This window comes from Eurosta solidaginis, chromosome 3, assembly GCF_040869045.1.
Source record: "Eurosta solidaginis isolate ZX-2024a chromosome 3, ASM4086904v1, whole genome shotgun sequence".
Lineage (NCBI taxonomy): Eukaryota > Metazoa > Arthropoda > Insecta > Diptera > Tephritidae > Eurosta > Eurosta solidaginis.
Genome location: NC_090321.1, coordinates 241460440 through 241487427, shown reverse-complemented (window position 1 = coordinate 241487427; position 26988 = coordinate 241460440). Strand labels below are relative to the sequence as shown.

The 26988-nt window shown below is 33.4% G+C and overlaps 1 protein-coding gene across 14 annotated transcripts in view; it reads left to right on the top strand.

The window, feature by feature from the left end:
* Src42A (Tyrosine-protein kinase Src42A) overlaps window positions 1–26988 on the top strand; it is a 261953-nt gene that overhangs the window by 195251 nt on the left and 39714 nt on the right. Inside the window, exons 3-4 of one of the 14 annotated variants that reach the window (XR_010951291.1) lie at window positions 2933–2995; window positions 3061–3140. The exons of 12 other annotated variants lie outside the window; for them this stretch is intronic. The gene's annotated coding sequence lies outside the window, so the exon portion shown is untranslated. Of the gene's footprint in view, window positions 1–2932; window positions 2996–3060; window positions 3141–26988 lie in introns of those variants that run through there. One more of the 14 variants, XR_010951292.1, reaches the window with a different exon arrangement.

Sequence of the window (26988 nt, the reverse complement as noted above, 5' to 3'; positions counted from 1 at the left end):
GTACTTCGTTTTGTCCTCATTCACCATCAAACCCATCTTTACCGCTTCTTTTTCCAGCTTGGAGTAAGCAGAACTAACAGCGCGGGTGTTTAGGCCGATGATATCAATGTCATCAGCATATGCCAGTAATTGCACGCTTTTATAGTATATTGTTCCAGTGCGGTTAAGTTCTGCAGCTAGTATAATTTTCTCCAGCATCAAATTAAAGAAATCGCACGATAGGGGGTCACCCTGTCTGAAACCTCGTTTAGTTTCGAACGGCTCGGAGAGGTCCTTCCCAATTCTGACTGAGCTGATGGTGTTGCTCAACGTCATTTTGCACAGCCGTATAAGTTTTGCGGGGAAACCAAATTCAGACAAAGCGGCATATAGGCAGCTCCTTTTCATGCTGTCGAAGGCGGCTTTAAAGTCGACGAAGAGGTGATGTGTGTCGATTCTCTTTTCACGGGTTTTTTTCCAAGATTTGGCGCATTGTGAAAATCTGGTCGATGGTAGATTTACCAGGTCTGAAGCCGCACTGATAAGGTCCAATCAGCCGGTTCACGGTGGGCTTCAATCTTTCGCACAATACACTTGAAAGGACCTTATATGCGATATTAAGAAGGCTGATTCCACGATAGTTGGTGCATTTTGCAGTATCCCCCTTCTTGTGGACTGGGAAAAGAACACTTAGATTCCAACCGTCGGGCATGCTTTCGTCCGCCCATATTTTGCTAAGAAGCTGCTGCATGCGCCTTACCAACTCCTCGGCGCCGAACTTGAATAGCTCCGCAGGCAATCCATCAGCGCCCACGGCCTTGTTGTTTTTCAATCTGGTTATTGCTATTATAACTTCGTCATAATCGGGCGGGGGGACATATATTCCATCATCATCGATTGCGGCATCGGGTTCTTCATCTCTGCGCGGTGAATTGCTGCCTCCATTTAGGAGAGCAGAGAAGTGTTCCCTCCATAATCTAAGCACTCTCTGGACATCAGTTACAAGGTCGCCGTTTTCATTCCTACAGGAGTTTGCCCCGGTCTTAAAACCTTCCGTCTGTCGCCGTATTTTTTGGTAGAATTTTCGGGCGTTATTCCTGGTGGCTAGCAGCTCAAGCTCCTCGCACTCACGCCTTTCTGCTTCTGCTTTTTTCTTCCTGAAAAGGCGTCTCGCTTCCCTTTTCAATTCACGATAGCGTTCACACACTCCTCTTGTCGCACTCGCTTTTAACGTAGCCCTGTAGGCAGCGTTTTTTCTTTCGGTTGCAACGCGGCATTCTTCATCATACCAGTTGTTTTTTCGTGGCCGCCGGTAACCAATTTAAACTATCATTGATTCAAAACTATTTTTTGCTAAGTTATAGGTTTAGTCAACAACCCTTTTAAACCTTTTAAACTTCTTTTATATCTAAGTTGCCGTGGTCTATAACCGATCCCGTCCATTTTTACTAGAAATATTTTCTGATATAAGGAAAATATGTGTACCCAATTTTGTTATGATATGTAAATTTATCTTCGAGTTATGGCTCCCGACACATGGATAATTGCTTAGTCATAAAAGGGGCGGTGCCACACCCATTTTTTCAAATTTAAATGTTTTCCAATTTAATGTTATAATTCAGTTCAGAAAGTAAAATACTATTGATACAAAGCTCTTTTTCGCTAAGATATAGCTTATTATTTTCGTCTACGACCCTTTTAAAAATCGTTTATATAAAAGTAGGCGTGGTCTTTAACCAATCTCGTCCATTTTTTCTAGAAATATTTCTTGCTATAGGGAAAATTTGTGTACCCAAGATCCGTTAATTTTTCTTCGAGTTATGGTTCCCGAAACATAGAAAATTGCTTAGTCATAAAAGGGGCGGTGCCACGCCCATTTTTTAAAATTTGAAGTTTTTCTTATACATATATTGTTATAAATTCACTTGGGAAATGAAATGCCATTGCTATAAAGCTCTTTTTTGGAAAGATATAACTTATTTTATTCGTCCACGATACTTTTAGAGATCTTTTATATAAAAGTGGGCGTGGTCCTTAACCGATTTCGTTAATTTTTCTTCAAAGCATTCCTTATAGTAAAGGCAACCTCTCTGCCGAATTTTGTTACGATAGGTTTAACGATTTTTGGTTTATGATAATATTTGTAAAATTGATTTTATCACAAGTGGGCGGTGCCACGCCCATTAAAAAAATTTTTTTTTTTCAAATTTTTATCAAGAGTCTCAATACCAGTCCACGCGTCAAATTTCAACATTCTAGGTGTATTATTTACTAAATAATCAGGTTTTTTGTGTTTTCCAAAATGTTATATATACAAAAAGTGGGCGTGGTTATTATCCGATTTCGCTCATTTTCAATACCACTCTACTCTGGGTCCAGATAAGCTCGTGTACCAAATTTGGTGAAGATATCTCAATGTTTACTCAAGTTATCGTGTTAACGGACAGACGGACGGACATGGCTCAATCAAATTTTTTTTCGATACTGATGATTTTGATATATGGAAGTCTATATCTATCTCGATTCCTTTATACCTGTACAACCAACCGTTATCCAATCAAAGTTAGTATACTCTGTGTGCAAAGCACGCTGAGTATAAAAAATATTAAGAGTCAATCAAATAATGAATATAAAGATATGTATAAATTAAAAATTTTAATAACAAAAATGGTTTAGCTACTGCGTTAGCGTTCCTTTTGCATTTATCAGCAAATACTGTGTTATTTTTGGATATGAGAGATCTTGATTTTATGGAAACATCACGAGAATACTTTTTTCCAACATAAATATTATTATTTTTTTTTTAATATTTCTGTGCATACATTTCAAAGTGCAAAAATATTTGTCACGTGAATCTTTTGTTATTATTTAGTTTCAAACAAAAAAAAAAAAAAAAAAATACATAAGAAATTTCCTAATTTTACTAATTAACTTTTCTTTTATTTCTTTGCAGGTAAGTGCCAACAACAAAACTCACTATTTTTCTAAATGACAAACGTTCGACGACAAACGATAAGTATGATTTTTGTATTTTCAATATCAAATAAATTTTTTTTTAATTTGTTATATTTATCAAAGCAGTCGTGGGCAAACCAAATATGCCTATCCCTGATTAAGTGAATCAATAAAATTCCCTATTACCTATTCGGTAAGACTTTCAATTTTCAGTGGGCTTTCATCAATTGTTTTGTATGTCTTATTCAACGGTTACCCCAACACGTTTAAACACTTAACACAGTAATTTTTAATCACTTATTCATTGGATTATACAGCAAGTAAGCAAGCAGATAATTTATTATATCTGTATTTTATTGCGCCACCTTAGTCAACAGCTACTGCATTAACTTAGTCAATTCTATACATAAAATAATTTATTTTATTCAGTATTAGATTATATGTTGTTTACGAGTTGCTAAGTACTTTGATTGCTAATTAAGCACTAAATATGAGATACATTAAAATCATTAATTTTATTATCGTACTGCATTATTTTTAGCTTTGCTAATTAAAGCAAATAAAGTATTTTTTTATTTCTATGATTTTTTTTTAACATCTAACAATGAAAAGGTGCGCCTCGCATTGAACGAAACCATCAGTAAAGGATTCAGCTCATTGGCAATTGGAGAATTCGAGGGAAAAGTCGGAACAAAGTTTTTTAAGGAAGTTGATCTCATTTGGTGCTCCCTAATGGCATCAGTTAGGTTAGGTAATGCCAGTGTCAGAATGCCCATTGTGATATCACAAAAGGACACCATTACATCTCCTTTTCGATTCATTTCGAGAACATGATAAAGGTTACAATCCTTGATATTCTACTCCCTGACTTAGCGTCGATTTTTAAAGGATGGGAGCTCCCAGGCAGCGTTGTCTAGCACCACTTAACGCCGATTGCACATGAGGTGATCTACCGTTCCCATCCACTTCGCCATCTTTACAACTCCAACAGCGTCGACGATATAGCATTCCAACCCTTTCTACATTCCTATCAATAAAGCAGTGCCCGCTTAGTACTCCTAAATGTGTGAAAATGCTGTATCTACGTAGGGAGTTCGGCGGGGTTTGCTTAGGTGTCCGACACCGTGGGGTTAGACGGTAGATATATACTCTAAGCATGTGGAAAACGGTGTGTACCTATACATTATATGTGAGGAAGAATGTCGTACCCTGCCCAGCGTCTGCAATACAGTTTCACTAAATGTCTCTGTATCCCGGGATCCCCCTCACATGTGTCGGTGTTATCCTACTATCCCCTGAAGAGTTCGGCGACAGTTTATTGTTAGCTTAGTGTTTGAAGAGTAAGAACCAAATCCCTAGCCGCTGACTATCGCTAAAAGTAAAGATCTCCTTTCCCGATAGTTATTTTTTTATCCTAACCACGGCTTCCATAATAGCTGATAGGTCTGCCTGAAATATGGGAGATATCGGCCATTTCAATAGACATTCTCCAACTCTACAATTTAACTTAGAACCATCGGTGTAAATGAAAATTGTGCCGTCAGCAACAAAGCACCGATCCGACTCCACCTAACCATCCATGCTAGTCAAATAAATAACCGCAAATACTGTGTACAGATAGCTAGCAAGTTAACATCTTGGAATAATTCACCTACAGTGACTTAAAATCTACTGATTCATGCTTTATTTGGACGTCGCTAATATAGCCTGCCAGCATGCCATTCCCTTACTTGCTTGCTTCTAAGCGCATCTGGATTATTTGTGTATCAGATTCTCGAACACTCCTTTTGATGTGCTGTAATCTTTTCTTTACCTTGTACTCATTGACATTATCGCTCCTGCATACGTATGTGTGGAGCTTTCATTAGCATGTACCTACATTGTAAAAGCTTTCGTTCATTATCACATTTTAGCTGGAAATTAAACGTTTAAACTAGCCAAAAAGAATGAATGATAGATGTATTTCGTGATTGAAGCCTAATCTTGGGGCCCCTTCTTACCCAAAATGTTGGCCTATGTCTTCTAAACCCGATTATTTGTCGTAATAAAATATATTACTTAATTATCGTATAATAGAACTTTGTCCCCTAATAGAATTTTTGGCTGATCAATGACCCCACTAAACCTTACCACTTACTCTGAGAAAAATGTAAAACCAAAATTTCAAAACATTTTGGGTATTCACGCCACTATGGTTTGCAGCTACCAAAAAAAACTGACCTCAAATTATAAAATTTTTACAAAAATTTAAAGGAATCCAGCCGACATTGGAAAAAAAACTTTTGGTTTTCACCGACTTTACGAACCTAATTTCACACTTGAATCTTGACAATAATGTCAAATAGAGTTAAATTTTAATTAAATGTGTAAACGCGTGATTGTTTACAAATTGTGACAAAGCGGCACGTCAACGCTGCAGTTAATCTTAGTGCGTATAGAAAATGACGCATTTACCTATGACAAACTACAGCTACACTCAACTCACCTACAGCAACTTCAACGGTTTGCATATACTGCAACGGCAACAGCAGCTATTGTCACTGTTTGTGATTGACATTTTGGAGACACGAAAAAAAAGACGCACAGACGTACAAAAGCAGCCACAGTCAAGCAATCAGGCAACCGTGTGGGCAATGATTGTAAACCATGCCAAAAGTTGGCGACTCACCTATTTAATGAGAAAAAATAACAATACTTACATATACCAGCACATACCTACTATGTTAAATCATTTTTGGCATTTGTGAGGTGTGTTTTGTTAAAAGAAAAAATAACAAATTACAAAAATCACGCAATGCTTTTCCAGACTATTAGAAGTAAAAAAAAAACGAAACATCGGAAAATCAGTAACAAAAACAAAATAGGTTAAAATACAGTAATACATTTCATTAGCAGCAGTTGGCTTTGCCTCCATGAAATTATGTCAATAGCAGTCAATGTACAGTTATTCGATTTGACAGCTCGTTGGCTGGCCTAGTTGTTATGTTTAGGACATGAGGTAACTGCCAGTTTGCAAACTAAGTTCAAATTAAAAAAAAAAAAAAAAAAATGGCTGCACTCCAATAACTAAATAGGTTGTGGAATATGCACGCAGATCGCAAGTGCACACACGTACTGATGTATAAAAAATGCTCTTCAAATAATTGCTATTGAAAATTTTGCTAAATAAAAACAATTTAATATATTAGATTGCATAATAAATAAAAAAGAAAATACATTTTTTAAGCATATCTTTTATATAAATGGACAAAATCAGCGAAAAATGTATTTATATAAAGACATATTCTTGGTAAACTTTGATTTTAAAATCTTGACATAGAAATTGTAAAAATATTTATGAGAAATAAAAATGTAAAAGTGGAGAGCACATTACTTGGATTAGAAGGCAGAAAAAGAGTCAACTTATCAGTATATAGTCAACTAATTGCGCTCCACCTTAATATTTTTATTTCTCATAAATATTTTTACAAATTATATCCCACTCAGCATTTATGTGATTCAATTTTGAATTGCCCTACATATCAATACAATTTGATTACTCTTTCTGACTAAATAATGAGTTATCATATAATTGAACAAAATAAATAATCAAATATGAATACTTTTGATGATGAAAAACTAAAAAGCATTTTTCGATCACTTTTTGGAATCATTTTTGAAGTCCTTTAATGACTAAATTTTAATATTTTATAAATACCAACAAAAAGAATAATCAAATATGCTTACCTTTGGTGATCAAAAACTGAATATAGTTTTTCAGTCACATTTTGGAATCACATTTGAATCAAATGTGTTTACTTTAGGTGATCAAAAATTTATAATAATTTTTCATTCAGCTTTCTGAATCTGTTATGAATATATTTGTTGACTGAATAATGAATATTATACTTGTTGAAATTTTACTTTTCATTAAAAATTTTATTTTTTTTACATACACATATTTTTTCAATCATGAAGCTAAGAAAATATATATAAAAATTTTATTATTTATGCAAAAGATATTCTTCAAGACAAAAATAATGTAATGCTGCTCGTGAACGAAGATTTCCCCAACCATTTCTCCTCTTCAGCTTCCCAGAAAATACATGATGATTGGACAATACATAGGTTGTGAGCTATTTTAACCCCAGGTAAGTGAAACTATCTTGACATACCTGGATATGGCTTCAACATCCCGTATCGTATCCGTATTTTAAGATGCAGACGATAATGCTGATGTTGGATGTTGTAGTCGCAGGTGTATATCGGTCAAGTTTCCTTGCGAGTTAGCTGTGGTTCGAATAGCTCAATTCCGCATGCTTTCTTCTCCTGATGAAATAAGATTAATATGTAGTATACTATTTCGAATGAGATATGAAGAATAAATGCATTATAATGGCATTCAAAAATTATTCAAAAATCTCAACTAAAACGATTGAAATATATTCACGAATATGATCAGAAAATGACTGTGAAAAGCAGTTAAATATTACTCTAAAACTATTAAAGCTGAATTTTACAATGATATCAAATATGAATAAAAAGCGTTTCGAAATAGGAATCATAAATGATTATTCAAGAATAATCACATTTATGGTACATTTTTCTCCCGACGATACGTTAATTTTCGAACAGAAAATGCTTTTAAATTTGAACGTTTTTAATCATCTTGGGGTATGATATTTAAATATTTTTTGATCAAAATTTTCAAAAAATGCTGGCTGGGATGTCAAAATTTTAAAATCAAAGTTCAGCAAGAATATTTCTTTATATGTATAAGGATACATTTTTTGCTGACTTTGTCGATTTACATATATAAAGGAAATGCTTAATTTTTTTTATTTTCTACTTTTTAGTTGTAGGTAAAAAAGAGTAGTGCCTTATTTGTTACGGTGAAAAACTTACTTTTATTAATTCAGAATGCATACAATACTTGGGTGCATACAATATAGTACATATCAGAAAAATACGTAAAGCTACATTAGTTTTTAAGCTACTTGCAAATTGTTCATAGATGCCAAGCTTGAATTGCTACAAGTGAGTGTATGGTTGAAGTTCCGAGATTGTAGCTCAATGGGAAGTCTCTTGAAAATTAATCGCAAAATTCCTCCCCTCCTGCGCCCCCTATCGAAACTTTTTGTATTATGTTTTATACTGTCATCGGCCTCTGAATTAAGTTTGAAATTTCAAGTCTCTAGCTCATCGAGAAGTTACTTAAAAGCCGGTTTCAAATTTCCAAATTCTCATCTAATTATTTCGAACTGTGCGGCACCTAACGCAATTTTTTTCAACTTTGTCTCTCTGTTTTAATCTATTTGTGAAGTTTTACGTTTGTAGCTCAATGAGAAGTTACTTAAAAATCTATATCAAAATTCAAAATGTTTCAAATTCTCATATAAATATTTCGATCCGTGCGCCATCTAACGGAATTTTTTCTCATTTTTCCCATTTTGTTGAAAGATATATCAGATGCGCTTGGCAATATACTTGGAATTTCCGAATGACAACCGAAATTTTCTTTTATCAATTGCAATTATTTCTTTCTCCCGCTGAACCAGAGGAAGGGAATTTTTCACAAAAATTAGATTAGTTTTCAAAACTGTATATACTTACTCCTATTGTCTCTGTTGTCGTAAATAATAACTCCCCAAAAGTTTTGCAGAGTGCGTGAAAATTCTTTTCCTCAGTGGGTCATTCCTTTGCAAGATATGGATCTAATACTTTCGAGTACTGCCACCGGTAGCACTACTTCTACGAACGATTTAATTCGATCACTTCCAACATGCTGTTAAATCCTTCCAACCATAAGGAACCTCACCTATTAAATACATATACGTACATATACTTTTAATACATATCGCTTCCCCGGTTCAATAATGACGCAATTGTAAAATATTAAGTTTTGGTTAAGCAAGTTTCAATATTTGCATCACCTAGAAAAATGTGCGAATGCAATAACGACGCAAGTGGTCTAGCGCGGAAACTATTTGTAATACAATTATAAAATTTATACACAGCAAAGATAAGTACTCTTTAAAGCTTTTGTGCGCGTTATCTCGAAACTTTAAAATTGACATTTGCGTCATTATTGAACCGGGGAAGCGATATGAGAAGTCTGAAAGTCAATCACACAAATCTGACTTAACACGTAAGCATGAAAATTTGCAATATGAGTAGACTAGACTAACTCTACAGACATTTTCTGCCCTAGTTTTGGTTTATCTGCACAATTTGAAAGGGTAACAAGTTTTCATTACCTAATTTCCCCGGCCTTTTTCTCTCTATGGCTATTCGTTTTACCTCTTCACCCCGCCCCTTGCTTCCTCCCTTACTTCCCGCCCTCTTTCAATCCGGTTCTCACTGCCTCTAAAATTTCAGCTTGATACAACGATTCTTTTCAAAGGTCTTGCTATAAGTCACTTCATCAAGACACGACTGCTTTTACTTTTCAATATTAAAATACAATTAAAGTCACCAAAACGTAAAATGCTCCACTAGTTATTGTTTTTCAATAGAATAATGGATTTTTCTAGAACGATACATCTGCGATAGAAAATACGCTTTATATAAAAGAAAAAAGTAGAACCGTTGAACAAATTTTTTATTATTTTATTTACTGAATGGCTTTTTATTGTACAAAATAGATTCCATGCCTAATGAAAAACAAGCAATAACATTTGATTAATAATGGCAAGTGAGGATTTAATAAAAAAAATATTTTACTGCGTAATATTATAATAATTAAATGATGTAATATCTCAAAAGCGGTGCGGAATTTACGTCTTATCATATAACACTTTGTCTGAACAAAATTGATGGACCAAATAAAGCCATGGAAAAAATGATTCATGATATTGTCTCGATTATTTCCGTAACCTTGGCCCGTCCACGTTACTTATAAGATCTGTGGTCGAGCTCGATATTTTAAATCGGAACAGTTCTGAAATTCGGTTTATATCACTATAATGACCCAGAGCTCGTTTACAATAAAAAGTTTCCTTTTATATCTAGTATTTAGCGAAAACTGACTAGTAATTTAGCACAATTTCAAAATAGTATGCTTATTCTTTGTGTCATCAAGCGCATGTTTTTATAGTTACACAAATATGCATTTTTTTAAAACATATACACTAGACTGGGTTGGTCCCCATACAAAAAAAAAAGTTGCTAATGTCCGCCCCTAAATTTAAAGATTTTGTTGAGAGGGTTTGGGAAAATTTTTATTTTATTTTTTTTTTTTTTTTTTTTTTTGAAATACAGCCGAAAAGGTTTTTTCGTTGTAACTTGGTTATTTGACGCCCGATTTTTAAAATTGGTATGTCTTTATTTTGGCCTTGAGAAGCTTCACATTTCCGCTTAATGTCCTTTTAAAAGCTATGAAGTCGTTTTCACATGATTAGGTCAGCTAACAAGAATTTTCACCTCGTATAACAGCTGTTATACTAAATTTCTCAAAAAAAGAATTCAGCCCTTCAAATAAGGGAAAAGAGCGGACCACGCCCACATTTTTACTTTTTCAATTTGCTGAACGCGTTAACAAAAAAAATAAAATTTAGAAATGTAGAATTTTTGTTAGCTGACCTAATCATGTGAAAACGACTTCATAGCTTAAAAGGAAATAAAACGGAAATGTGAAGCATCTCAAGGCCAAAATAATGACATATCAATTTTAAAAATCGGGCGTCAAATAACAAAGTTACAACGAAAAACCCCTTTCGGCTGTATTTCGAAGGATCAAAAAAAATTTAAAAAAATTTTTCCAAAACCCTCTCAACATAATCTTCAAATTTAGGGGCGGACATTAGCAACTTTTTTTCGACCCAGTCTAATATACACAAATCTATTTAAAATTTCATGTAATAATTTAAATGAACTCCTTGGTCATTAATATGCCATTAGGGAAATATATACATACACATATGATATATTAACATGTTTTAAAACTTTACATATGACATTATCTGATATAAATTATCAAGTTTTGAAACAATGAAAACAAATCACACTAGCTTAGCATAAATCTAAATATATATTATAAACGTTCGTACTGCGTTTTAGTCTTCTTTAAAATAAAACGAGTTGATAAATGAGCGTAAAAGCAGTAGCTGCAAAAGTAAATCTCCCGTGATAGAACAAAAACATGTAACTATTTTTTTGAACATTGTAGGAAATGAAGGATTTGCGTAGAAGTACCAATCTCCCTCAAATATCAAGCTGTTTTAAAGACGTTCATACTTTACAGATTTTTATGTATAAGGGGCTAATATTTTTGATTCCTAGTTTTGGATTAATTATTCAAAATGTACAGTTGCGCGCCTGGAAAATTACATGTTTTTAGCATTTTATATATTAAACTAGCCGGACCCGTTCGCATCTCGCGCAACAAATATAAAAGTCTTATCTTGTTTGGATGATTTTCCGACAGGGTGGATAAATGATGTATATTGGAACGATTTTCCGTCATCCCTTGTCAAATTTGGTTTTGAGACAAACCGGTTTCGGCGTTGTGCCATCATCAGTGTCGATTTTCGTTCTGATCTCTTGTTGTCATTTGTCCTGTATTTATAGTTCGTAGGTATATGAGCAGGTATTGTCAAATTGATGCTTGTGTATATTTAGTTATGTGTATGTGTTGTGTGTTCGTTCAGAACCGAGGGTGGTTTACTAATCGATTTGTGTGGCGGACTGGGGTAGGTAGAAATCTGTGATTTTAGTCGTTTGACCTTCTTTGTCGGTTTTTTGTTTTGGTGTGTTAATTGTTTTGTGTTTATTTGTTGTTGTGCGTTTGTCTGTTGTACCTGTGTGATTAAGTTGTTTCCTGTAAACAAGTTTTAAATTTGACAAGGGATGACGGAAAATCGTTCCAATATACATCAAATATAAAAGTATCATATCAAATATCAATAGAAATAAGCTCTTCTAACAATCAATCATCTATCAATAAAAACTAGCAAGCGCTTGCGCTGCCATCTGGCGAATGATAGCAACTGCCGGTAATGCAGTGTTAGGTCTAATCAAATATTCACAATAGTGCCATAGTACAAAAAGATTTCTTTGTGTGCGCACAATCGTTTATTTTTAACAAATTATTTTAATAAAATATAGTTAAACAAAAGCACTACAACCAATAATGCCCAAAGCTCGCTAATAGCACGAATCTCCATCTTTACAACAAAAACTTTGTTTATAGATTTGGATTCCAAATAGGTGCGAAAAAGGGACCTGCACATAAAAACAGCAATTAGAAGTAATATATATGATAATTTTTTATGTCACAACAAAACCACGTAACTTGGACTTAAGTTCTATGAAATTTTAACACACAATTATTTTCATGCATTTAAATTTTGTGTGCTTTAACAAAAGCATGCTACTTCAGATATTTTTAAAATGACGAAATTTCAGAGCCCATCGCCGATTGCGTAATGAAACTTTTAGTGCAGCTTCTGAGGATATTGGAAAATTGGTCTGTGCTAATTTTTTCTCGAAAAGTGCAATATGTGCAGCAATAACGGGGATTCTTTAAAAGTGGTTTACTTTTATCGTGCACCCATTTTAAGGTTTTTATACATTTTAAGTTACGTTGTTTTATTTTGGTTTGAGTTTAAGGTATTTAGAAATGAAAAACTGGTTAAAGTCCCTAAAAGATTTTTCCCCGGGATTCCGAAAATCCATAGCAAGACAAAGGCGCGTAAGTAAGAGTTACGTATTTCTATCCTACCACGGGAGAAATAATGAAATGTAAAATTTATTGGAATTTTTATGATGACTAATTTACATCTGGTTAAAGCAGACTAGCCTTAGAAACTAGTCTATCTAAATTACGATGTTATTTATCAGTTAATTTCTTACATTTTTTGCTGTCACTTTGCATATTTCGCGCATTTACTTTTTCGTTGTTTTGAAACTAGAACAGATATTTAACAATTTTTCTCAGATATTGATTTAGCTTTATATATTTATTTGCCTAGAAATATAGGAAATATATAGCGCTCTTATTACTGCGATAAACGTTAATGACTGAATTGTTACTTTTTGTTATTTTCGATATTCTAAGAAAAAATTTTATGAATTATGTCACTGAAACTATGTAAACCAAACACAAAAGCGTTTAAGAAAAAATTCGGAAATTCGAGAAAATTTACGAAAATGTCGAACTTTTATATATCCCTTCAAAAATCGCATTTATCTTTGAAAACTTTTTCCGAAGGGTGTTTCGGATTTTATTCTAAAAAAAATCACATTATGTATGGAGGAAGATCTAAAAGTTGTAATTGTATAAAAATTATTAAAAATCAAGGCAAATATTTTTCACTTTGTTTGACTAAAATTTATTGGGCTACAAAACTGCATATTCCATACTCTAAAAAGTTTAGATAACTTCTAATAAAAATTGCGAAATTTTTGCAGACTTTTATCGCATTCTCGAGTTTTTTCGGAAACGTTATGCATTAATTTCAGTTAAAATTTGAATAGATTCCGTTTTTTGTATCTCTGCTTATGAGGCATTCCAGGCCAACTAGTTCTATCGATGGATTTTTTCACCACCGATTTTGCTGAAGTTTGTACATTTCGTAAAATACTTTCGTGCTTTTTATAAACTTTTTCACAACCAATCGTGAGACAGGAATTCCGAAAATTTGAGTTTTATAATAACTTTTTTTCAACTTTGCGAAAATATTTTTGTGATTGTTTTTTTATGTAATTTTTTTAAATTTAATTTTGTTATTTAAAAATTTATTTTTTAATTATATATTTTAAAACTAAAAAATAACAGACAACTATGCAGTAGACGAACTTAAAAACTTAATTAAAAATATCCAAGCCTGATAACTTTTCGCGATGCAAAACAAAAAACTTAAAAATATATATATATATAAATAAATGTAGGATATAGTTATTATGAGTGCCATCTCAAATTTAATTAACTTATTTTATTCAAACTACTTGTTGAATGAAACACTTGATAATTTTAAATCTATTTCATCGACAAACAATCGAGTTAGCTTTTGAAACACAAATCATTTTTTTTTTTCAGTTTGAAAAGAAAATTTTAAAAGCGAGGCACATCGACGGTGACATTAAAAAGAAATAATTTATAAAATTTAAATTTTGAAAATTTTAAATTGAATTTTAATGTTTTTAAAATAATGAAATGTTTTAAAGAATGTTTTAAATAAATCGTTTAAAATTAAATGGGGAAAAATATAAAATAGCTTATAATGTAGGATATAGTTATTATGAGTGCCATCTCAAATTTAATTAACTTATTTTATTCAAACTACTTGTTGAATGAAACACTTGATAATTTTAAATCTATTTCATCGACAAACAATCGAGTTAGCTTTTGAAACACAAATCATTTTTTTTTTTTCAGTTTGAAAAGAAAATTTTAAAAGCGAGGCACATCGACGGTGACATTAAAAAGAAATAATTTATAAAATTTAAATTTTGAAAATTTTAAATTGAATTTTAATGTTTTTAAAATAATGAAATGTTGTAAAAAATGTCGTTTAAAATTAAATGGGGAAAAATATAAAATAGCTTATCATTTATTCACGCTATTGATTAAATCCCACATATATATATATATATGGGGTATTCCATCCCATTTCGACCAATTTTGAACCCGACCCCTTTAGAATTGGCTGAAAGTTTTTCTTCTTTTTCTAGCTTACGAAAGACGTTTTTCAGAATTTTTTCAAATTTTTTCATCCAACTCAAAAAAAGTTATGAATTTAAAAAAAAAACACCGTTTTTGTTTTCAAAATGCTATAACTTTTTCAAAAATTGACCGTTTGGGATCTTTGTTTTTTTTTTTTAATTTGTTTTTAAATGTACTTTTCGGAAAAAATACAAAAAAATTTTTAAAGTTTTTTTTTTTAGTAATTTTTCAGTTTATCGAGATTTTTCAAATTTCGCCATTTTTTTTTCTCATAAAAAACTTCAATCAATTCTGCAATCATCCCCACTAATCCCGGAGTGGGCCGATTATTATTATTTTTTTTTTATTTAATTGAAAAAAAAAAAATTAAAAATTTTTTTGTATTTTTTCCGAAAAGTACATTTAAAAACAAATTAAAAAAAAAAAGATCCCAAACGGTCAATTTTTGAAAAAGTTTTAGCATTTTGAAAACAAAAACGGTGTCCAACTCAAAATAAGTTATGAATTAAAAAAAAAAAAACGGTGTTTTTTCAAAATGCTATAACTTTTTCAAAAATTTACCGTTTGGGAATTTTTTTTTAAATTTGTTTTTAAATGTACTTTTCGGAACAAATTCAAAAAAAAGTTTAAAGTTTTTTTTTCAATTAAGTAAAAAAAAAAATATAATAATCGGCCCACTCCGGGATTAGTGGGGATGATTGCAGAATTGATTGAAGTTTTTTATGAGAAAAAATAATGGGGAAATTCGAAAAATCTCGAAAAACTGAAAAATTACAAAAAAAAACTTTAAAAATTTTTTTGTATTTTTTCCGAAAAGTACATTTAACAACAAATTTAAAAAAAAAAAGATCCCAAACGGTCAATTTTTGAAAAAGTTATAGCATTTCGAAAACAAAAACGGTGTTTTTTTTTAATTCATAACTTTTTTTGAGTTCGATGAAAAAATTTCAAAAAAATTCTGTAAAACGTCTTTCGTAAGCTAGAAAAAGAAGAAAAACTTTCAGCCAATTCTAAAGGGGGCGGGTTCAAAATTGGTCGAAATGGGATGGAATACCCCATATATATATATATATATATGTATAAATAAATCCCGAAATTTGGAATAAAAAACATCTACACCAATTGTTTTTAAGAAAAAATTTGAAAAAAAAAATTAAAAAAAAATATTAGAAATCAAAAATATTAAAATCTTTTCCTGCGAAGTCGATGACGCGAAATCCATCGCTAGCATGTTAGCATGAAATGCCCCATATGCTAATACTAGTCTGAGTTCCATTTATTTTTTTTTGTATTTAAAACTATAGTTGCGCTCTGAAAACTGCCACACTGAAAGGACAAAAAGTTAAAAAATTACAAAAACAAGAGCCAAACAAAAACAATTGCAATCAACAACTGAGCCAAAAAAAAAAAAATCCGCACAGTATCTCACAAAACAATCGAAATATGTATAAGCAATTTAAAACGAAATTGCAAGTCTACAAAAACAATGAATGTGCTTAAACAAATGCAACAGAGAAAGTTTTATTGTTATTATAACGTTTTCGTTTTCGACTTTTATTTGTTTGCCTGTGGTAATTTGGCTATTTTGGCTCACTTCTTGTTGGTACATAAAAATTGCTTTCCTACTATTTAATTGCTTTTAAAATTTCTTTAATCGATTAAATCTGCATTTAGTTGGTGCTTTGTATGGATTTTTTGTGGGCGCTATTAAATAAATATTTCCTGCAAATGCATGGCTTGACTTGAATTGAATTTTTATATTAAATCATGTGATTGTATTTTATTGCCAAAATTTATTATAAATGACAATTTATATATACAAAAATGTATCTTAATTTTATATTCTAACAAACCATTGCGTATGACCCAGAAACATTTTTTTTGATATTCAGTTTTTAGTAGTGATATTCACCGATTAGGTCAATATTCAATTTAGGTCAAGCGTCATATGCCTCTGAGTTTTTTTATAGCTGGCTATTCGATTCATAGAGACAAAATCTCTTATAAAATTATAAGCTGCTTGAAAAAATTCTATCAGTAGTATATATGTACATACATATACATATATTTGTGCTGATACATACGGCTTTAAGCGGTAGAGGGGTTATTCACAGTTGAAATATAAATGAGTTAGTTCGTGTTAACCCTACAAAAAGTTAGTAAAGTGGGAGAATTTTAAAACTAAACAAAATTTCAGCATGTACCTGAAAAATTAAATTCCCTGGGTGGGCAATTATTGACAATTTTGTATACATTTTGAGGTTTCGATATCGTTTTCCTGGACACTTCAAAATAGTGAATGTCAGAACAGTTTGTGTTCAGGTCCATTTAGAGATTATTTCGAAAACCATTATCATGTAGCTTTGGGACATTTGCAGTATGACTCCGGAACGTTTCCGGAATTGTTGACTAAGCTCAGCTATTACATACTAAATCCGCGACCTTATTAAGGACGTGTACATTTCAAATGAGACCAGAATAATAATAATTTTTCTACGTACTGTAAGCTATAAAATCATAAGTGAAAAGTTCTTAGTAGTAGACTCAACTGTACTATAGGCCGATATAGGCCATAGCAGCTGTAGGAAGCGCGGTCTGCAGAAGGAAACGATCGAACACTTCCTGTGCCCTTGTCCTACGCTCGCCAAGCTAAGATATAAGTTTTTGGTAGTGGCATGGCTATCAGATACATAAACAGCAAGTAGGATGGCCTCAGAAAGCTTTAAGTATTTTACAAGAGGAGGCAGTTATTTTATTACATAGGGTTTGTAAGATTTTTTAACACTAAGCATACACTCAGTCTTTGCGTGTCCTCATGAATCGGCCAGTTCTACCTAACCTGACCAACTTTTAATAATTCTGTCGGAATGGACGTGATTGCGAGCAGCGGAGTACGATTTTCAAGCAGCAATTATGGTTGCGCTGCATGGGAGGTTGGAAAGGACGCGATCGCAAGCCTCCCATCCTAAAAATTGGTTTTAATTATTCAAGGCAGCCAATGTCTTCTTTTTAATTAGGAAGTGCGAGTCGGAGGTGTCAAATTTGCTACAATGATTATTAAAATCCTTGCACAAGCACATTTCAAAATTTGATCTGCATGTGCTAAATAAAAGTGTCTAAAAATGCCTCGACAGCCAGAAGGAAATGTTAAACATAACCTCCCCAAGCATAAACGGGCTATTAACCAACCCTCTTGTAAGTATTACCATAAAAAATCTCTCGACAACTCTGTAACGTAGGCAAGTGCAAAAAAGTTTTAAGCGGTTGTAGTAGGGAGGAACATTCCTTAGCGGATCCCATGGCAAATCTCTCAACGCGAAAAGTAAAAATTGATTTAGAACCGATTCCAATTTATCGCAATGAGTCTGATAACGCGGGCTCCACACCACTGAAGCGTATTCTGGGATAAGTCTAACTAATGATGAGAAAAGCGTTTTGATAATGTAATGGTCATTGAATTCCTTAGACCATCGTTTGGCGAATGCCAAAAGTCCTTTAGTTCGGTTCACACAACTTTCAATATGTGACTTAAAATCTATTTTAGGGTCCATTGTAACACCTAAGTCAATGAAGCTTGAAGTCTGCTCAATTAGGCAGTCATCAATGGTGTACTTATGTACTGGCAAAGCTCTCCTTGTGAAGCACATGGACTTAAGTTTTTTAGGTAAAGTTCCATTGTGTTCACCTCGCACAACATAACAAAGTTATTTTAATCGGATTGGAGTAGTAATCTGTCTTTCGGGGTACGGATCGGCATACAAATTTTGACATCATCGGCAAACATTTATGTATTCTATCTTTCAATTAGGAGAATATGCAACGCTGGAAAACAAGTGGAAAGCCTACGCACTCAAGTTTGGACAGTAGAATCGAATGGGAAACTTTATCAAAGGCCTTTGTAAAGTCTGCGTAGATGACGTCAGTATACTGGTTATTTATTCTTGAATCCACTAGTGACATGAGAAGTAAATTCTAACAAGTTCGACACCGTGGATCTCCCACTACAAAAACCATATTGGGATGGGTTGATATATGGGGAAATTGAATATGCCAATTGCTTTGTGATAATAGATAAGAAGGATTTAGGTATGGCGCTAAGCTTTGCAATTCCTCCATAGTTTATGATACATGATTTACTACCACTTCTATAGAAATGTATGATGAGTGATTCCTTCCAGATTATAAGGAAATATCCCCTGTTCTAGCGACGCATAAAATAACTGAGTTAAAGGTATATAAAGAGATTCAAGATTTTAAGTTCTGTTTGTACCATCCGGTATTTGAGGATGTACGCGCTTGACGATAACGAGGAACACACGAATGGAATATAAATTGGAACTTGTTACTAAAATGGAGAGCACTTTCTTCAACATCTCCTCTGTAGTGGCCATGTTATCATAGATACTTCCCTTCTTAGCTTAGCATAGTCAGCTTTTCTAAAAGAATACCGGACAGAAGAAGATTTTTTGTTGTTGACGAGTGGATTAGAACAGTCTGGGAATTCATGGGTCAGGTTCGAATAAGACATATTGCAAAAGAAAGTGGGTTTTATAATTGAATTTGGTTAGGAAGAAAAAATATATAAAAACCACAAATTAATAAAAAAAAAAAAAATAAACAAGTAAATGTGTCTAAGTTCGGGTGTAACGGAACATTATATACTCAGCGCGAACTTGAATTGTACATTTCATACATAACACGTGGCAGCGCCCGTTTACAAAAAATGTCTCCCCATTCCTCTTACAATACAACTTGATAAGTGAAATATCATTGATTCAAAACTATTTTTTGCTTAGTTATAGCTTAATATTCTAGTCTACGACCCTTTTAAACTTGTTTTATATCTAAGTTGCCGTGACCTTTAACCGATCCCGTCCATTTTTATTAGAAACATTTTCTGCTATAAGGAAAATTTTTTCTAGAAATATTTCCTGCTAGAGGGAAAATTTGTGTACCCAATTTTATTACGATCCGTTAATTTTTCTTCGAGTTATGGCTCCCGAAACATAGCAAATTGCTTAGTCATAAAAGGGGCGGTGCCACGCCCATTTTTTAAATTTGAAGTTTTTCCTGTTTATTGTTATAAATTCACTTGGGAAATGAATTACCATTGATATAAAGTTTTTTTTTTGCAATGATATAGCTTATTTTATTCGTCCACGACCCTTTTAAAAATCCTTCATATAAAAGTGGGCATAGTCCTTAACCGATTTCGTTAATTTTTCTTCAAAGTATTCCTTATAGTAAAGGCAACCTCTCTGCCGAATTTTGCTACGATAGGTTAAACGATTTTTGATTTATGATTAATAATATTTGTAAAATTGATTTTATCACAAGTGGGCGGTGCCACGCCCATTTTAAAAAATCTTTTCAAAGTTTTATCAAGAGTCTCAATATCAGTCCACGCGTCAAATTTCAACATTCTAGGTGTATTATTTACTAAATAATCAGGTTTTTTGTGTTTTCCAAAATGGTATATATGTAAAAAGTGGGTGTGGTCATCATCCGATTTCGCTCATTTTCAATACCAATCTATTCTGGGTCCAGATAAGCTCGTGTACCAAGTTTGGTGAAGATATCTCAATATTTACTCAAGTTATCGCGTTAACGGACAGACGGACGGACGGACATGGATCAATCAAATTTTTTTTCGATACTGATGATTTTTATATATGGAAGTCTATATCTATCTCGATTCCTTTATACCTGTACAACCAACCGTTATCCAATCAAAGTTAATATACTCTGTGGGCAAAGATCGCTGAGTATAAAAAACTTATTGGACTAACAAAAACAAACCGCCAAAAATCCAAAAACCAATGTTTATTATTGCACGCACTTCCACTTCTTGGAGGCGCGAATCACAGCTGGTCAAACTAGTACAGAAAATAAAAAGTAAATATTTTGTTGCAAACAGTAAGCGATAGCAAATTTACGTTGACACTTTTAATTTCTTCATTTTTTTTTAACATTTGTTAATTTTGATTGCTTTTAAAACGCATTCAATTGCTCACAATTTATGTGCAAATAGAGCTGCACTTTATAACCAATGCGACATGGCGTATACGCAACTAAGTGAGCATGGCATGAATTGTGTGTATTGACACTGGCGCATTGCCTGATTACTTGCCAAACCAACGCGACCACTGTACAACCGCCGGCTATTTTAAGTGAGCAGTGCACAAAATAGCGTACTTATATGTAAATAACTAGACGTATTTATTACATGAGACGCTTTAATATCTTTTCAATTCATTTTGTATGAATGAAATGAATTTCTCGCATTTTAATTCAATAATTTTTTTTTTTTTTTTTTGCATGCTCTTTTGAACTTATTTCATTTAGTATTTCGGCGCAAGTTTATAGTACTACTTTTTTGTTTTTGTTTTGTATTATGTTGTTTGTTTTTTTTTTTCATGCACTTACTGCGTTGCGCGATTCAAACAAATTTTCAAGTTACTTAGACTAAAACATATAAGTTTTTTGTTTGTTTTAATTGTGTGTTCAATTTATACTTATTATTTAAGAATTTATGAGCTTAACAATGGCTTATAATAATTGAATATTCAATACTATATACGTTTTTTTATATTTATATTCTTATTATCAGATATTGCATTTAACGGTTAACCAGAAAAATCAATCCAATTTATCGCGGATAACAACTGATATACAAGAACAAAAAAGGGCTTTCTCCGGAAGATATGTTTATTTTTGAATTTTTTCTGTCTTTAATCAGTTTTTATTTTCAAATATTTTCTCACTGTCACTGAGGTTTGGTCCTTATGGATTAGCCAGTTCAACCATCACGGAGGTCGTTTAGTATGATTTATTGACTAAGGTTTTTTTAGCACTGTTATTTGCGACCGAAACCGGTTTCGGAAATGGTAAATCTCTCGTATGCACTTTTGAAATTCACAGAATGCAAACTTAACTTTATCTTATTATTATGGTTTGCAAAGAATTGTTATTCCTGAAAATTTAAACCAGAAAAATCATACTACGTCCCAATAGTATATTTTTGGGGTCATGCAGGGCCATCTTTCAGGACCATTTTAAAATCAATGCTGCACTGGTCGCGGATAGTTTGAGAACATTTCGAGACTTTTTTGTAGTAATGTTGGGATCATTCCGGGACTATTTTAAGTTCATTTCAGGTTGTTTTGGATTTTATCGGAATTGTTTTGGGTACTTTTTCGAGATCACTTTGGGCCGGTGTAAACGAACATTTTGGGATTATTTGGACGACTATTTCGGGATTATGTTAGAACTATTTTGAGATCGTTATAGGATCATCTTGAGATCATTGCGTAACCAGTTCGATATAATTTCGGGATTATGTTAGGGACTATTTTGGAATCATTTACCAGTGTTCGACATCATGTTCTGATACGAAAAGCTATCGGGCTGTTTTTATTATCGTATTGTTACCAGCATGTTTTTGGTTTGTTATCGATAAAAAATGATATCGGAGAGCTATAGATAAAGTAATCGAATCGTTATCGAAAAATATCAATATTTTCATCGATTTGTTATTGCAAAAATTAAAATTTTTTTTCGCAAAAATATAGATTTGTTTTCGAACTTTTGAAATTGGTTTGTATAGTTTCTGTTACAAAATGCATGGATTTTTTTTCCCAAATTATCGGAAATAACAAAAAAAAAAATGCATTGAGGAAATTCGATAAAAATTGCCACTACAATTTTCGTGTTCGCTGCTATACATACATACGTACCTAGTTTATGATTTTATTTTATTCTCGATAATTTAATAAAATTTCCATAAATTTCTTAACTGAAATTGCATAGTCTCAATCTCAGGCAATTCAATACCATTTTTGAAAGAAATCGAGAAAATGTTACGAAAGTTTCTTACTTTTCCAATTGGCACTGCTTTTTTTGCAGTTCCGTTCTGAACGCCTGATCACAACCATCCATTAAGTGGGCGTGGCAGCAACAAGTTGCGACTAAAAAAATATACGCTCTATATGTATAACCAAAATGGGATCCACAGAGCATTCGAGAGATGCCAACTCTGCGTGTATCGTAACTAAGAAATGTTCGAAAACATAAAAAAATATGATATACTATTTTTTTTTAATAAATAAAAGAACATACTCAATAAAATCACAAATTCAATAAACGTTCTATGAAAAAGCTAAAATAAAAATTTACTAAATATTCTGAGAATTATTTGCGCACGCTATAACCACAAGCATGACACTCATCGTAAGTGTGTTTGCAAGTGTGTCACACTGCTGCGACATGGCGTCAGTCTGCCTGTGTCAGTTTGTGTTAGGCGCTAACAAATGCTCAAATTGGCAGTAAGATATTTTATTACAGCAATGACTTAGTAGCTATGTAGCATGTACGAGTAACCGGCTATTTGCTGGTCCAATTTGGCAGCCTCACTAACCAACCCAACGGCAAATAAACCAACTAACCAACGAAGGATGGCACGAACGTACAACCAACTTAACAAACTAACATTTGCGGCCAACATTTAAACTATTTATAGTTGCTGCCAAATGTGGTCTTTCTAAAAATATAACTTGTAACTTGTCGATTTGCGAGTTTCTTTTTTTAAATTATTTTTTAAGCTTTTGCCTCTTATGGCTTGTAATTTTTTAAGCTTCAATTACAGCCGATGCGCATGAGCATGCGCCGTCTACACATTATTGCATACTAGCCTAGCCAACTATCGCGCACTAAACCTTTGCACATAGAGACTTATGCGTTCGGTGTGATGATGTTGAGGTTGTGTCAGCACCATGCGATTGGCGAGCGTCTAAACATAGTAGCTAAATATAATGCTGATATACGAGATTGCAATTTAATTGTAATTGGAATATACTGTGCTCATGTCGAATGGACTAACCATAATACATACCATACACATATGTAAGTGCATATACTCCTATCCAAGCAGTTTGCAAATGCAGACAAAAACTATAATAGAAAATAGTTGCATATATTTATTGAGCATTTGTATTTGTGGTTCGGATCAAGTTGAGTCTGAAAATAGCTGTTTGAAGATGGGCAAAATAAACTACGTTGTAGCGCAGAGAGTATTTCACTTGTACAAGTTTGCTAACTATGGTGCATATAAGGTAATTACCAACATCCTTTGGCTACATTTTATTGGTTCTAAATTCGTTAGCCTGTTAAGAGATTATTAAGAATAGTGAATTTGGATTGGAGTAGAGATAGCTTCTTTGATACTTAGCATTTTATAGTGCTTTGGAAAAGTGTGACTTTGCCAAACTCATGTGTAAGTGTATTTGTGTCCAAAGTTTAAACTGATCTATATAAAGATTTCAGGGTTGGTTTATGTAGTCAGCAATCAGGCAATTGAAAAGTAAAGTCCTCTCTCGGCAAACGAAAATCATACTCTACAAGTCACTTATCGTACCCGTCCTGCTATATGGTGCAGAAGCATGGACCATGACAACATCAGATGAAGCGGCTCTGGGAGTGTTCGAGAGAAGAGTTATTCGAAAGATTTATGGACCTCTACGCGTTGGCGATGGCGAGTACCGAAGAAGATTTAACGATGATCTGTACGAGCTCTACGCAGACATCAACATAGTCCAGTGAATTAAAGCGCTGCGGCTGCTCTGGCTAGGCCATTTTATGCGAATGAAAGGTGACGCTCCGGCCAAGAAAGTGTTTCTATCGGAACCCGCCTATGGAAACAGTGGTAGAAGGTAGGCCCCCACTCCGCTGGAAGGACCAGGTGGAAAACTATTTAAACTCCCTTGATGTGACCAATTGGCGCCGGTTGGCAGAGGGAAGAAGCGCCTTGTTGGACGTCCATAACCGTTTAAACGGTTAATCGCCAATTAAATAAATAAGTTATGTAGTCAGCAGCGAAAGAAGCTAGCTACAAGCGTACCGGTTTCATATCCGGCAATTACTACTCATATCCGCAGCATTCCCCAATCCTTCGGAGCTGTACTTGCAGTTAAGACAACAACGAGAACGAGCTGAGCCGATTTAGTTATGCCTAAGGCTCCGTATGTATGCCTGTGAACGCAAAGTATTTTAAATTTTGAGATATGTCGCTGAAATTTGGGTTTCGTGCTTTATTAATAATTTATCGGAACCGATAGAATCGTTCTAATATGCGCATTCAACCGATTATTTAGATTAAAAGAATTGCATTATTTTTAAGAGCTTAAAACGGGAAATTTCTTATGCTTATGAATATGAATGCAAGGCGCGATAACCTCCCAAGGGATTTTAGGCAGAGCGTAATTTGCGTTGTGCTCCTTTTAATTCTTCCTACAAATTGGCGGGACGGGACACATTTTCATGAGAAGCTTTTCATGGCAGAAATACACTCGAAGTGTTTGCCAAATCACTGCCGAGTGGCAACCCCGCTAAAAAAAAGTAATTGAAAAAACAGTTTTTTAAAAATTTTCGATATTGGGGGCACCTTGGTCCTAGATGTTCGGTGTCGTAGGTGGAGCACGCTAACACTACACCACAGCGGTCGCCATAATATGAATATATATGTGTATGTATCCATCATATCAGCACTTGGGCAGTCACTTCTGTCTGCACCAAGTGTGGGTATGATTTTCGAAACAAAGAACCTTCCTCTAGACGAACAAAATCCTCTTTTTAAAGCCTATTTTAGGCAAACCCCCACCTCTTAACAAAATACAATCAATTTCTTTCTTCAATCGAAGGCATCTAGGGAGTTACTTGTTAAGGTTTGGTATGATGACAAAAGAAAATATATCAAAGTATGGGTTTATTCCAATGCCTCGGAATGCACAATAGTAGTAGAGTCGGCTTCTAACCCCGACACTTTGAATCAATGATAAAATATATTTATTTCGTTTCGTTTTCTCCATATATCTTTTATTTTCAAAAATATTTCCATTACCTTGAGGTGCGCGTAAGACCTATCTGCGTCCAACCTTCTAGTTTTCGTTAAAAATAAATACAATACACTTTAATTAGCCAAACGCAGAATTTGGATACTAGCTTTAACTGTGGTACTAGCTTGAAAGAATTGCAATAAACAAACCATACGCTGATTTTCTCAACCTATGTTTTATCTGGTTCCCCGTAAGCGTCAGCTAGAGGACTACTTCTGATTCTTCGTTTCAACGTCTTTTTGCAAGACCAACATAATGCCGAAAGCTTAATTACTCAAATATGGCAGTGGTGTTAGCATTTTTTTGTAAATGAAAGCTTATTTTAAATTATCAAGCAATATTCTTGCAGGTAATCACGTAATTGCTAAACATATAAAAACAAAAGTATTTCTTGCGTATATATATATGCGTTTCCCTACTATTTAGTACCATCATCAGGGAGTCTAATGCAATTAATATTGAAAACCTTTATTGAGTTGTACGATTATTGAGACGCCCTCTACGGCATATAAAGCCAGTCATTATACCTTTTATTTTTTATTTTCCATCGCAAGAGCTTAACTGCTACTTCAAACTTTTTTTTTTACTTTTTTGCCGCTCGCCAACTTTCTTCTCTTACCACTTGCAATTTGCAGCTAAATTTTAATTTCAAACAAATTATCACATTTGCCATGGCACTAATCATTCATTTCACTCCAAACCTCTAGTATACTAAGTATATCAATTTTCCCAATTTAACTAATTGAAATTTTTTAAATTTCACGAAATTGTTATTTTGTTATACAAGCAGATAGATAATTTGTCTGCATTTTATTCATCATATAGTTATAGTCGCTGCTATTTTTAAAAACTCTAAAAATAGCCCAGCATAAAACTGGGCAATGCACCTCCGCTTATGCAGTGACTTTAATTGTGAAAAATTGCTGCAACATTGCTTCACAATCAAACACATGCATCATATACATATATGCACATATGGTCTGCTTATTGCATATTCATTTCATTTTTTGAACAATGTGTCTCTTATTTTGTTATACTCAGTTGAGCAGAGCTCACAGAGTATATTAAGTTTGATTGGATAACGGTTGGTTGTACATATATAAAGGAATCGAGATAGATATAGACTTCCATATATCAAAATAATCAGGATCGAAAAAAAATTTGATTGAGCCATGTCCGTCCGTCCGTCCGTCCGTCCGTCCGTTAACACGATAACTTGAGTAAATTTTGAGGTATCTTGATGGAATTTGGTATGTAGGTTCCTGAGCACTCATCTCAGATCGCTATTTAAAATGAACGATATCGGACTATAACCACGCCCACTTTTTCGATATCGAAAATTTCGAAAAATCGAAAAAATGCGATAATTCATTGCCAAAGGCGGCTAAAGCGATGAAACTTGGTAGATGGGTTGACGTTATGACGCAGAATAGAAAATTAGTAAGATTTTGGACAATGGGCGTGGCACCGCCCACTTTTACAAGAAGGTAATTTAAAAGTTTTGCAAGCTGTAATTTGGCA